The sequence below is a fragment of the Equus caballus genome, chromosome 8 (assembly GCF_041296265.1).
Source record: "Equus caballus isolate H_3958 breed thoroughbred chromosome 8, TB-T2T, whole genome shotgun sequence".
In the NCBI taxonomy this organism is placed as follows: domain Eukaryota; kingdom Metazoa; phylum Chordata; class Mammalia; order Perissodactyla; family Equidae; genus Equus; species Equus caballus.
The window spans coordinates 95,337,520-95,353,299 of NC_091691.1; positions in this window are offsets into that span (position 1 = coordinate 95,337,520).

Sequence of the window (15,780 nt, forward strand, 5' to 3'; positions counted from 1 at the left end):
CAGTCTGAGACTTCCTTTTATGAGACAAAGCTAAAGTATGCTCTACACTGGGAGCTAGCAAATCCAGGCTGGTACATGTTTTTTAAGTAAATTTTTTTTAGGGCACAGCCACACTCACTCTTTTACATAGATCTATGGCTGCTTTTGCACTGCAACAACAGAGTTGAATAGTCATGGTGGAGACAGTGTGAGTCACAATGTTTAACATGTTTACTGTCTGACTCTACAGAAAAGTTTGCTGAGCCCTGATCTACAACACTCCCCCAAAGGTCCCCAGCAAATGGAGCCCATGTAACCATAGTGGAAATTTCTCGTTAAGGCATACTATATCAGCTCCCTTTGCTTTTCCATCTTGCTTCCCTGTTCCTCTTTAAGAGTTTCTTGGGATAAACTAAAGAAAAAAAAAAAATGAACTCAGTTTATCAACTTGTGGTTTACATCTGGGGAACTCAATCTGAGATTTTCAAAATCAGTTCTGAAAATATTCTCTTGGCCCTCACTTCTCCAAATATTATCTTTTCCCCATTTTCTTTCTTCTTTCTTTCTGGAATTCAAAACCTCTCAAATCCACTACATTTATCGTTTTCAAACCTCTGCATTTCTTGCAAACTCTGCATTTCTTTACAACTCTTTGCCTCTCAGGACTGTGTTCTGTTTATTGTTTTTATTAGCGTGATTTGTTTATCTTCCAACTAACAATTCTCATTTTGAGTGCCTGTGAACTTCTAAACTTGTCTATTGATATTTTTTATTTAAAAATATTTTCTTTTTAGCTTTAAAGATTTTATTTTTAAAGAAATAGTAATATTTGAATATATTTAATCATTTAGTTTACTAGGGGAAGCACATCAATTATATTTAGTTTCTCTCATCTCCAATAACTCTGATCTACAAAGGCTTTGTGAGTGTGATTCTATTTTCTGTTGTTTCTACTGGTATTTACATATGCTGGTTTCTTTCCTTATATATTTTGTTAGTTTTCAACAATGAGTTTCTCACTTGTCATTGAAGTGTGAGAATTCTTTGAATTACAATGAATTTCTCTAGAGAGAATCTGTAATTGATTTTTCTCAGTGGCCTGGGATAAAGTCAGAATTATTTTAAATTAAACTACTGCTCTGAGTTTTAAAAATTCACTTAAGAGGTTTCCATTCATTCGTCAAACACCTAAGAGAGTTGGCTGAGTTTTGTTTAGTTTCTCAAGTGCACATAATCTTCCTTTCCTCCTCCTCCATCTCTTCCTCTTCCTTCTTTTTCTCATTTTATTATTATTATCATTCTTATTACCTTTACACTCATCAGCACATTTTGATGCAGGCAATTTTCTTAGCACTCCTCAGAGTGAGATCTTTATTTCCAGTTGGCTATTCTTGAGGTTTTACATTTAGGGGACTTTCCTATTACGCCTGTTACTTACAATGGGCCTAGACTTTTCTCCTCTCTTCAGAACTCTTCAGGACTTACAAAATAAAGCTCAAAATCCCACTGTGTTGCAAACACCCTCTAGGAAAAAGCATGCTTCAATGACCCACTTATCTCTCTGTATCCATCATCACTTTGTTTTCAGCAGAATATTCTTTATTTTCTTGCCAAATCATGAACACATTCAAGGAGCCTTAAAATGTTTTAGCAAGCGTGGTTTATTGTTTTCAGGGGAAGGCTAGACCAGGTTTGCAAATAGCAAAATTACTAGGAATGGAAAACTTCTTTCCCCATGCAGAATGTTTATACAAATCAAATGCAGACTCACTTGGTCCATCATTGCAATTTCTATACATTATTTTTCAACAGGTCTTTGAAATAGTTCCTAGATTTACAGACAATTTGACTATTTAGTCATATGAGCCCCAGTTTTATATTATTCATTAGCTTTAGATCAGGACTGAGGAAATTGGTTCCATCTATCTCTATCTCTCTAGTTTTAATCAGAAAATTAAAATCTTGTTTTACTACATAGTAGCTCCTATATCTGCCCATTTAAAAGATACATAGTGTATACATGGATTAGAGATAGATAATGGAAAACTAGATAGTTTAAAAGAAAGATGCATTGCAATCTGTCTCAAGATTACAGGTTACTTTTAATTCAAACCATGAAGTCTCTTAAACTATTAGCTTAAAATTCAAATTTCAATCAAGATTTTTCTCACTGACAATAGCAATAAAGTATTTTCCCTCCAGTACAGCTTTATACCCTTTGTAGACTAGTCTATAGGACCTGTCATACAGGTTGCTTTAGATTCTCCCCATGTTCTTTTTATTATGCATCAACTATCACCAACATCAATTACGTGATATTTGAGAGAACACTGAATAATTTCTATTCTAACAAGAAATAGATGTGTTGATTGCTTAAAAATACTTACTTGATTGAACTGACTTGAATTGAGTTATATCAAACTGAATTGCCAGCAATAAAGACATATCTTTTTTTAAAAAACTAAGGATATTTATTGACAAAAACTAATTCATAGTTTGCTAAATTAATAAGAAAATTTTATTGTTGGATAAGCAATTCCTATTTTTAAAGGATGCTATACACTAAGTATTGTTCTCTTCTAAGTACAAAGCTAAAGAGAAATGGTCACCTTTTTAGACCTTCTAAGACACATTCGATTCCTTGGGCTAAGCAAAGCGAGTAGTAGCCACATGCAAGCAACCTATGCCCATTTTTAACCTTAACACTTCCATTAGTATTAGAGCTATGTTCCAGAATGAATCAAAGCTATTTTTTGGCCGTAAAGGGAAAGCGACAATGCAGGTACCCGGGAAAGGAACACCTTAGACCCCACGAGGTACAGGAAAGGAGAAGCACAAATCAACTTTGTATTTCAAATCAAAAGCCCCAATAGCCTTCTCCCAAAGAAAACATCCTGGTTGGCTCTCTCAAACTGTTACAAGTACCTTAAATTTAGCTGATGGCTGAATCTTCCTCTGCCATCCCTTGAAAGATGACTTGACCACAATTTGATCATTATTCTCCTTAAAGCACAGAGAAATTTATCAGAAACAGCTGGGGATGGTCCCAGCTCCTGCACCTCCTATGCAAATTCCTACCACTTCATCAGTACATCTTCCACATTTCAATTCTCAGTCACTTCGTGGCAGAAACGTGGCTAGTGACTGGACAAATAAACCAGGTAAAACTGACTACCCTCAAGTGATCTTTTAAAAATAAGGACTCAATTATTCAAACTGGATTGGAAACCCTAAGGCATACAGGCCAGCCAGGAGGTCATTTTGCAGCCAATGTCAACCTGTTCTCCTGAAGTGTTAGAGATTCTGCTTAAGAAGCCCCATAGTTGTAAACAACGTTTTTTTTTTTCCAGTGGCACCATATATGACCTTGGGATTGTGCTTCTTGTGCGAAAACTAAGCATGAACATGCTTCCCTCCTGGATACACTGATTTACAGCTTAGGGTAGTCATAAGAGACTTTCAAATGTTTAAGGAATCACCACCAGAAGATCACGTAACCCTCAGATGACCCATAAAATTTCTTGAAAATGAGGTTACCCTTCGTTGCTCAGCAGAGTTTCCTGAAGACATAACTGAATGCCCATCTGTAATCCCTCCCACTGGCCCGTCTCCTCCCCAGGCAGCTACTGATCTGCTTTGACAAAATAGATTAACTTGCATTTCCTAGAATTTTATATAGATGAAGTGATACAGTATGTCCTCATTTGTGTCTGTCTTCTTTCTGTCAACATACTTATTTTGAACTTCAGTCATGTTTTTACATGTATCAATATTTCATTGCTTTTTATTGCTGAATAGTCATCTATTGTATGGATATACCGCATTCGTTTATGTATTCACCAGCTGATGGACATTTTGGTTCTTTTTAGTTTTTGGCTATTATAAAGAAAGTTATTATGAACTTTCATATAAAAATGTTAGAGACAAGGTTAACTTAATGGTATATTACCGTATTTCTGAAAGATATGAAAGTAGGGATCAGTGTTTGAGGAGAGAGACACTCTGGTGTTAGTCAATGTGGGACCTGGAGGTTTCTGTTGACTCTCACAAAATAATGAGCATGCATAGAAATTCAAATGAGTGGAGGGGCAATGTGCAAGGGAAGAAAGGAGGTGGTTTCATGGAGCAGACAGAATTAAAATGTTATTAGAAGGATAGATATGACTTTAGGAGGGAGAAAGAAAAGACCTGCAGGGTAGGGGAAGGGCAGAAGGTGTCAAGTTTATAAAACAGGGAGAGTTAAACGATAGGGAGCCACTGAGAAAAATGTGTGGAAAGTCAGAAAGAGAAAATAGGGAGCTTTTTAAAGGACTGTAGTTTTTTAAATTATCAAATACTTAGTACTGATAAACAAAGCTACCAAAAACAAATCTTGCATTGAAGCCAATTTTAATTCATATTATTTTATTGAAAGGAGTACCTAAAAAAGAAAGACTTCCTGCTGACCACATTAATACATTTATAGATTTAAATGTTGTTTTGAACTTTAAATAAGTACCTTAGGTTTTGCCGTGGAAGAGCAACATGTACTCTGGATCTCTCTGGGAGAGTTGTTAAAACTTGTTCAACTTGTTCTATTTTACTATGATTTGAGATCAAGTCTCACTAGTAAGCAAACTGCCTGCAAAATGATGCAATAAGGAATCTGAGAAGTTTCTCTTCAGATGTCACTTCCACAAGATTCTCCTTGGCCATGAACGGCCATTCTGATTCTGCTGTTGATGCTGCGCCATCATCCCGTGTGTCTGTCAATATCCTCCATCTACAGACTTTGAGGATACTGACTCAGCCTCCTTTCTCTATCAATTGTGAGCTCACCAGGCCCTCTGCATAGTTGATCTTTGCAAGTAGACTTTATCTATCTCTTCACGTATATTAATAATTCACTTGTCTAACTTTTAAAATATTATTTTCAAGAGGAATGCTGACCAGAGGAAAAGAATGTGAGTTATTTACTGTGTTTTTAAAAATTATTCTGAGGCTATGCATATAAATATATATATGTATTGTAATAATCAAAAGAAGCTATTCTTTATTATAGACTAACTGAATTAAATATAAAATTATTTTTAAAATATTGCTATGGTTATAGAAAAATTAGAAAAAGCAAAAATTTGAGTCCAACAGCTATTTTTCTGTTGTGTGAGAAATATATTGTGCTTTGAAATTATGTAATATCTCCATTTCTGTGAGTTCAAAACATTTGATAGTTAGAAATTCTCTGAGATAAGAGGTTACAAATAGCGTTATTTACCCTTTGGTTCAAACACTGGGAAACAAATCAATTATTACAAGCAACTGTAATGAGGAAAGCAATGGAGTAACTAAGCCCTTATCTTTTAACCCAATACGTTATGTTAATTTCAGTTCCTTATCACAAAATCCAAAACTTTCCCTTGACAGAAAAAAGTCACTGGATTTTGTCAGTGTTTGTTCAGTGGACACTATGCTTAGGCTTATTTCCATATGACCCACACTTGAAAGTTAATAATATTTACCTGTCCTTCTACTGTCACTAAGAAATCTCTAACCAATGGACAATGCTATCAAGATTTTGCTTTTGTCCTCTTCAAAGTAATTTGCTAATAGGCAAAATCAGATGGAAACTTCCCACAGTACTCTTGTAGGAGAATATCGAAGGAGCAAAGATTTAGAAATACATTCTGGCTTACTGGAAGTTTACAACGAAGATGAAGCCCCAGAACTTATATCCAAAGTATCACTTTAGTAACTTCAGAAAAGCTAATTGGGGTCCAGCCCAGAGGTGCAGCAGTTAGGTTCACACGTTCCACTTTGGAGGCCTGGGGTTTGCCAGTTTGGATCCCGGGTGTGGACCTATATACTGCTTGACAAGCCATGCTGTGGCAGGTGTCCCACATATAAAGTAGAGGAAGATGAGCACAGATGTCAGCTCAGGGCCAGTCTTCTTCAGCAAAAAGAGGAGGATTTGTGGCAGGTGTTAGCTCAGGACTAATCTTTCTCAAAGAAAAAGAAAGAAAAAAGCTAATTGGATGATGCCAGAAAAAGTGGCAGAGAAAGAACCTCTGAAAATTCACCCTTTCATAGAAACAATAAATGGCAAAAATTATCAGAATCAATTTTTTCAGAACTTTGGAAATTAACTCGAAGTATGCAATGACCTGAAAACATTTCTTCAACAAATGAGCCAGATCTCCTTAAGAACACAAGCCTTGGGGCATTTTAACTTGCTGTAGTCCCATACTCCTATAGCCAGCTCAGCAGTAGTCTTGAGAAAGCACACACGTTCCTGGTATCTAGGGAGCAAAATAGAGCTGATGCTGTTAGAAAACCTCATTTCCAAAGAATTATGATGATTGAAACTGTCTTGTGGTTCCTTGGAAGATCCAACTTGAAGACACATTTTCCTGTAACCTGATTCAGAGATCTCCCAGAGTTAAGGCTGTCTCCCTGGGGGGCATTTCTAAAAACATGCACAGACATATGATTAATATTGTTGCAGCCTGAAGTAATAGGTAAAATGTGGAGCACACTTTAGCCTAATTAAAAGTTTGAAAGGAAGGATAAGAAAGGGGACACCCATAAAGACATAGAAATATTCAAATGTAGGCATATTCTTGGGCTGGGGACACACTGAGGAAAGACCTGGGAAGGCCCTAAACCCTCTCCTCTGGCTGGTTTGGGGGTCCTGGGCAGGAAGAAAAGGAAAGCTAAGGCAGAGCTGCAAACTGCCTGTCTCATCTTTGATGGCACTGCCCTAGACACACGCAGAGGCCCTCAGCAAGCACTCGAAGGTTTGTCGCATCTACACATTTAAGGAAAACTGTTCAATTATCAACTGACCTTGAAGCTCACTGACCAGAGATTTCAGTGGCCGTACATGACAATGCATATAGACTTCACAGAATTAGTTCCAAAAGTGAACTAAACATAAACAGCAACTGCTGTGAGAAACAGCAACTACCATAGAGGAGGAAGAAATTTTCCTGTACCCTTCTAGGTTCTTCTGGCTACTCTAAGAATTAAATTGATGTGAGACAGAAGAACAGGAGAAAATCAAAGCTTAGTAACATGTATGTATGGGAGAGAGCCAGGAAAACTCAGTAACTTGCCAAAATGGCAGGAGTCACCACCTTAAATAGCATCTTCAGATAAAGAAAAAGGAGGAGGTTGGGGAGAGGGGTTTGGAATTCAAAAGGTAGAGAGGCAATTCACATGGAAATGAAAAAGCAAATATTTGGTAAACAAATGTTTGCCTTGCTTTGTGGAGTCAATGGGACATGGAGAGGACTCTGATCATGTGGGTCTTGCTAGGTTCCCCCTTTTCTACCACAACTACCACAAGATAGCAGAGTTATCTATGGTGATAGGGCCTTCCTGGAAAAGGCCTTCTATCTTAAATTCTTTTAGGCAGTTAGGGGGAAGGTCAAAGTTTCTTCCTGAGTCTTTTTTTTTTCAAAATAATCAAGACAAAGAGACATGTTTTGGGCTAGCAAATTCTGCTCCCCTACACTACAAATTCAATTTTAAACAGATGTGTTGCTATTTTTGTTATTAATTTCTTCTTGAATGTGCTTTGTTAGTTTGTGTCATTTGAGGAATCCATCCAATCATGTAAATTGTCGAATTTATTAACTTAAAGTTATTCCTGACATTCACTTATTTTTCTTATCTATAGAGCATATATATTCATGTTTCCACCTTCTTTCCTGATAGTAGTAATTTGTATTTCCTCTCTTTTCTTTTTTTCATGATCAGTCTGGCCAGATGAGTATTAATTTTGCCAGCCTTGTCAAGATCCAGCTTTTAGTTATGATGATTTTGTTTTTAGTATTATTATTTCATTTATTCTGTCTTCATTTTCCTTCAGTTTACTCTGGGTTTGTTTGGATCTTTTCTGGTCTCTCAAGTGAATCCCATGCTCATAGATTTTAGACATTTTTTTCCCTCATTCATCCTTTTAATACTATAAACTGCCCTCTGAGTATTGCTTAGTTTCATCTCACAAATTTGGAAAGTTTTCTTTTGATTTCTATTCAGTTAAAAATATATTCTGTGATGACATGTTTTGGCCTATGTGTTATTTAGCAGTGGTTGTTTAGTTTCTACACATGTCGGGGTTTTCCATGTCTCTGGCTAGATGTTTTCTAGGTGTGTGGTGGTCAGAGAACAAAGTTACATGATTTTAGACATTTAAACAAATGTGGAGAAGCTTCTTTTATGGTCGAGAATATAGTCTAATTGTTGAATGATCTGTGTGCACCTGTGTGAATATATATTTTCTCAGTGGCGGTTGGAACATTCTAGAAATGTCAATAACATGTTTGTTTCTAGTGCTGTTGGAGTCTTCTATATTCTTGCTCAGTTTCTGTCTACTTGGGATCCATCAAACATGGAGGGAGAAGTTGTGAAGCCTCTAACTAAAATTGTGCATGTATGTGTCTATTTCTCCTTTTAAATTTTATCAATTTTTACCTCATGTATTTTTTTTGTATGTGGAAGATTGGCCCTGAGCTAACATCTGTTGCCAATCTTCCTCTTTTTGCTTGAGGAAGATTGTCGCTGAACTAACATCTGTGCCACTCTTCCTCTTTTTAATGTGAGATGCCACCATAGCGTGGCTTGACAAGTGGCGCTAGGTCTGCACGTGGGATTCAAGCCTGTGAAAGCTGGGCCACTAAAGCACAGTGTGCAAACTTAATCACTACACCCACTGGCTGGGCCGTACCGCATGTATTTTGAAGTTATGTTTTTAGGTGCTCACACTTTTAGGATTCTCAAGTCCTCTTGATAAATTCACCATTTTATTATTTTAAAATATATCTCTTTTCCTCTTGTAATATTTTGCTTTCTCATATTTATTGGCCAGATATTAATAGAATCATTCCAGCTGTCCTTTGATTACTAATTGCATAGTGTATTTTTATCGTTCATTTAATGTTAATGAATTTGTGTTTTTACATGTAAGGTAGGATGTTGTATATAGCATAAAGTTGGATTTTGCCTTTCTTTTTCTAATCTAATAGACTCTGCCTTTTAATTAGAACGTTCAACCATTTTCTCTTAATTAACAATATAGTTGATTTCAAATCTACCATCATCATACATTTTTCTATTTGTCCTATCTATTTTTTGTCTTTTTTTCCTTTTCTGCCTTTTTTCAATGAACAGATTATTCATTTAGTATTTAATTTAATGTCTTTCTTTTGGTTTATCATCTTTAACCTTCCTTTTAAATTTTAGTGGTTGCTCTAAGGTGTACAAAATGCATCTGTAATTTATCATAGTCTATATACAAATCACATTATACCTTTAATCAAGAATTTAACAACCTGCAAAATATATGTTTATTTCCCACCTCTGTCCTCTGCGATATTCTTCCAAACATTTCATTTATTTTTTTATACTATTAATCCCCAAAAATATTATTATTACTTTGGTCATAAAATATTAATTATATTTTCTAAAAAATTATTATCAGATGAGAGAATGTTTTATGTTTACCAATATATTTTATATTTCTAGCCCTCTAATCTTTTGTGTAGTTCCAAATGTACATTTTCCTTATTCCTCAAGAACTTGCTTTATTATTTTTTATTAAGCAAGCAAGTCTCCTAGCAATAAATACCATATTTTTTGTCCGTAAAGTGTTTATTTCACACATTTTTAAAGGTTTTTTCACAGTGTATGGAAATGTTGGTTGAAAGTTGCTTTTAGTTTTTGTTATTGTTTTTGTTCTAAGTAAAGATACTCCTCTGTTGTCTTCAGATTTGCCAGTTTTCTGCAAATAAGTTGTAGATGTTCTTCCCTTCCTCCCTTTGTACCTAACGTGCTTTTTCTCTGTGGCTATCTTGAGATTTTCGATTTTTCGTTGGTTTTCGGCGATCTGTGTTTAACGGGGCTTGTGTGGAGACGTTCTTTGTGTCTTTTGCTTACTACTGATAAACTGCATTGAGCTTGCATCTGTAGTCTTATAACTCTCATAAAATCTGAAAAAATGGCTATTCTTTCTCCGTGATGCCTATTTTTGTTAGCTTCTCCTCCTTGTGGCTCTCCTGGACTCTGTTCACACGTAGAAAAGACTGCTTGGTATTTTCCACAGATCAAACATCCCTGCCTATTTGATTTTTCAGACTTTTCCATGTCTGTGCTTCATTTTAAATAGTTTTCATTATTATTTTCTTATTTCTTCAGCAGTATGTAGCTGCTATTAATTCCATCATGGGTCTTATTTACTTATTGTTATAATTTCTAGAATTCCCATTGGATTTTTTAATGTGTTCCTTTTTCTCTTTATCATGTTCATGTTTCTTCTAAAATTTTGAACATTTGGACCATGTTTATGATAGGTAATTTATATCATGTTTTGTTTGTCTGTTGGTAAATCATTCACTCATGTCATTTCTGTCTATTTCTAATGGTTGAAATTTTTCCTGCTATGTGCCATGTTTTCCCACTTCTTTGCATGCCTGGTAATTTTTTATTGAATGTCACACATGGTTTGTGTGTTGCATGCTAGATTTTCTTGTATGCCTTTGAGTATTTTGGACTCTGTTCTGGCTCACCCTTGGGTTACATTAAATCAGTTTTATGCTTTCAAATTTCACCTTATGCTTTATTAGGGAAGATTCAGAACACACCTTATCTAAAGGCCAAGTTAGCTGTCCTACTAAGAGGAGGACTTCCTCAGCCTCGTGTTTGTTTGAACATTGAAGCCTAAATATTTGTTCGAACAATGAAGGCACCCGTCTGCAGACCTCTCTCTCTTTCTCTGCAGTTCCTTTCTCTCTGATATTCTGTCCCATAAACTCTAGCCAATTCGACCTCTTCCAACTCCCAATTTTGTCTCCTAGACTCAAAATTACTGACAGGATCTGTTTGTGTATCCACTCCCAGTCTGACTTTTGGATACTACATCTAAACAGAAGCTGGGGCAATCATCTGAGGCATCCATGTTTCTCCTTTCAGGGATCACAGTCCTACATAACCTGTGGTCGAATGTCTGAAAAGAGTTGTTTTGTATTTTTTTCTTAATCACCTTAAGCCAAGGTGATAAATTTGTTTGCTCAAATAAAAAAACAATTATTTTTTTAAATTCAATTTTAAATCACTGTACTGATCTTGTGTTGTTTTCACGTCATCATTCAAATTTTCAGATTAGTGCAGCCTTATGTTGTCAGTGCTCTGGAGAATTAAAGGGGACAGCTTCCAGGCACACTTGGGGAAAGGTTCTGGGGGCAGAACTACAGCATTTGTTTTGAGACAGAGATAGTATGCAGAAAACACAGAAAAACTATTTTAAATTAAAGGTGACAAGAGACAATTAGGATGGACTTGCAGAAACACTCTGGCATTTTCAGAAATTCTCAACATGGGGAATGATTCAGCAAGGAACATGAATTTCTTGTGGTCAAGCAGGTAAAGTTTTGGACTATATTAGTTGTATATTTAGGGAAAAGATTAACTTTTAGAGCTAGAACAATTGGGAATTTTAGGTCATATGTATTTTTTTAATCTAAATAAAATGCTTAAATAAAACATTAAGGTAAAGCTCCAATTTAACATTGTGGTTAAACATTTTCTTATAAAACATTTCAAATTTGCTTCTTTAGTTTTGTTTTCAAACTACTTTCTGTATACTGATCAAAAAGAAAGAGTGATAGGAATTTTATGTAGTTTGACCAAATTATGATTTATTTTATTTGCTTGATTCTAAATAAATGTACACTCAAATTGGGTTTACATGGAAGTGTTACTTCTTTACATGTGGGATCATTCAATGGGAAAATTTTTCATTATCTGAAGAAACAATTAACATTTTGCAATATTAATCTACAAATATTAGCTCAATGTCAAGCTCTAATTTCCATGTCAAATGATGTGTCCAGTAAACTTGATTATTAGGCAACTAGGCTTAATCCATCAATTTTACGTTTTTAATAACTGGTGCATTTTATTTTGTTGAGTTAGATATTGATTAAAAAATAAAGAACTCTAGAACTTCAAAACTAACCTGAGATTATATGTCTTTACACAGCGATAAAATAAAAATCTTTAGTTTTCTTCTGCATAAGTATTTGGTTGCTTACAGATATAGAGCCTCTTTTTCTCAAAGAACTTTACTTCCATGTGTGTGGAATAGTTTTAATCACCAGCACTCTGAATATATTCTACAGATGACCAGCCAATATATTCTCTCTATATATGACAAACCTGTCAGTGATAAGATACTGATTTCCAAATTGCTTTCGTAACTCTGCCATTTGTTTTCTTGAGCTAGCCTAGAATCACACAGTTACCATGTGACTATTAGAATTAATTATGCATTGTGTTCTTGAAAAAAAACCTGATCAGAAGATGGTAAACTTTTATTTGTATAATTACTTTGTAAATTTTTCTTTCCTTTCTTTCTCTTTCTTCATTCATTTCTTTCTTCCTTCCTTCTTTTCTTCTTCTTTCCTTCCCTTCTTAATTTCTTTAGGGAGCTCACAGAAACATTGCTCTTCCAATGACCAGAAGAATGATATAGGTGTTTAATTTCATATTTGTAGAATGAATCTAGCACCAGCTGCAAAATATTCTTCTAATACGCTTACGTATTTGATCATCAAATATTAGGTGGGTAAAATTGTACTTGCAATGTGAGGCAATTGGCTTGGGACACGATTGAGGATGTTTCTATACAAGAAAAGCTACAAAGACACCCAAACTTCGAAATTAAAACACAGTAAAAAAAAAAAAAAAAAAAAAGAGCGGGTCAGTAGTTTAGACCTAGATATTTTTATTGGTTTCCTAAGAATACATTAACATTTAAAAAATATTTTGGTTGTGTACACGTGTATTCAGGGAATAGGGCTGACTGAATTAAACATATTCCAGACAGAAATTATAGTTGTGGGGGGGTTCACTTTTTCACTTTGATAATTTCCATTGCCCCCTATTAAGCGCACTTATCAATTTATCTGATTCATAACCAACAGAAACACATTTCTTGTATCTTGATATTGGGACAGCAATTGGGCTTCGTAATAGGGAAACCAAAATCTGAACTTTGGAGTGAGATGTAACTGGGAGGAAAGTGTTTCATTTCCATATTTAAATATAGAATTATTTATAGATACTTCACAGAATTTGAGGATGAATGTATAGAGTCAGAACAAATATGAAATGCCTGGGCATTGCTTTCTTCTACAAATCACACTGTCATGTTTAGGATTTGTCAAAAAAAACTAACAAATGATTTTATTTGAAACATTAAGCATTCCACACCAATAAAAAAAATGGAAGTACTGATAACTCACAGGGTTCTTTTAGAGATTAAACGTGTCAATATATGACAAGCCTTTAGCACTGTGCTTAGAAACTAACTGCTCAATAAATCAGAGTTATTTTCATACATGACTTTTAAGTAAACATTAATTTGAAAAATAGTAAAAACAAATAAGACATTTTTCTCATACTCTCCCACTGTGGCAAGGGGAAAACAGTTTCCTTAACTTGCCCTCTTTTAATGGGCAAAGGATCTCAGTGAAGGTAACAACCTACTGCCTAAAGGTTTTTATATTTCTGAGCTTTCACATTTGTGTATAGCATTCCCCCCTTATCTGCAGGGGATATGTTTCAAGATCCTCAGTGGATGCCTGAAACCATGGATAGTAACAAACCCTATATATATACTATGCATTCTCCTGTATATATAGACCTATAATAAAGTTTTCTTTATAAATTAGGTACAGTAAAAGGTTAACAACAATAACCAATAGTAAAATAGAACAATTATAGCATTATACTTTAATAAAATTCATGTGAATGTGGTCTCTCTCTCTCAAAATCTCTTATTATATTGTACTCACCTTTCTTCTTATGTTGATAGTGTGAGATGAAAAAATGCCTAGGTGATGAGATGAAGTGAGGTGGGTGATATAGGCATTGTGATGCAGCATTAGGCTACTATTGACCCTCTGTCAATAGGTCAGAAGGAGGATATATACAGTGGGAATACTACTCAGCCATAAAAAAGATGAAATTTTGCCATTTGTGACAATGTGGATGGAACTTCAGGACATTACGCTAAGTGAAATAAGTCAGACAGAGAAAGACAAATACTGTATAATTTCACTCATATGTGGAAGATAAATAGCAACAACAACAACAACCACCAAACACGTAGACACAGAGCATAAATTGATGGTTACCAGAGGAGAAGGGGAGAGTGAGGAGGGCAAAAGGAGTAAAAGGTGTTGGATGGCAATTAGACTTTGGGTGGTGAATACGATGTAGTCTATACAGAAATCAAAATATAAAGATGTACACCTGAAATTTACATATTGATATAAATCAATGTTACCTCAATTAATAAAAACAAATAAAAAAATAGGGGCCAGCTGCGTGGCTGAGTGGTTAAGTTCATGTGTTCCGCTGTGGTGGCCCAGGGTTTCACCAGTTCAGATCCTGGGCACGGACATGGCACTACTCATCAGGCTACATTGACACGGCGTCCTACACGCCACAACTAGAAGGACCTGCAACTAAGATATACAACTATTTACCAGGGGGGATTTGGGGAGATAAAGCAGGAAAAAAAAAAAAAAAAGATTGGCAACAGTTGTTAGCTCAGGTGCCAATCTTTAAAAAAAATTAATTAATTAATTAATTAATTAGGTTTTTTTTAAAAAGAAGGATCATCTGCTTTTGGACTATGGTTGACAGCAGATAGCTGAAACTTTGGAAAGCAAAACTGCGGACATGGGGAAACTACTGTACTGCTGAAGATATCAACAGTTGTACTTCACATATATTTAAGATGAGGATTATAGAGAATGCAGTGGATCAAATCATTCGAGTATGATCTAGCCTCTAATCCACCTGTGCTCTCTACAATTGTTGCGAGTACAAACTTTCCAATATTGTCACACCTAGCTGTCAACAAGGGTGGAAGGGAAACACTACTGACTGGATTCTCCCTTGTACTGTAAATTTTCCTTCAAGTAACTTTGTGATATATTTTCTCCTTTTTCTTCCACGTCATTTTAATTCAGGATTGGAATAGCTGTCTCTAAGCTAGTCATTCTATGCCATACTTTTCTGTGTATTTTTTTCATAACATAGTTCAGAGACTTGCATTTGTGCTTCTTTCTTTAAAAATAAATGTTTCTCATGCTATCCCAGCATGTTTATTTTCTTTCAGGCTGAAGAAATCATTGAAAAAACAGCATCCATAAAAATTGGTGGGTTTTTGCACGGCGGGGATTTTATTATATCATAATAGAAAATGAGTGTTTGAAACTATAGTAGGCTGTGACTTATATTTTCATTTATGCTTAAATAAACTGTTTGATGGGTTGTATATTATTCTCTGCAGTCATCACAAATTATTCTGTAAACTCATTGAAGAAATGGTTATAAAAGATATGCATCTCAATTAGGTGATCCCAACCGCAGCTGTGTTGTGCTCAAATAAGTTAAAGTAGCAAATACAAAATACTGCCTTTTCAGAGGCATAAATGATTACTAAAGTGTCTTGTAAATTGTGTCATTTAGATCTTGGATGACTTTCAAAAAAATCCTGCCCTAGACATACATATTCATAATATTACAGAACGGGGGTTAGCCTGGATGCCATTTCCTCCCAGAGGAGGTTTTACAGTGCCCAGGGTAGGTCCCCTACTCTATATTTTTCCTTATTAGGCATTTTTTAAATTATTCACAGCAAATTACTTCTGCATTTATTTTTATGCTTCTGTTTATGTGATTTTTGCCACTTTCTCACATTAGAAAGTGTGGGGACCTGGAGTTGGCCACCCCAAGATATGTCTCTTTGGC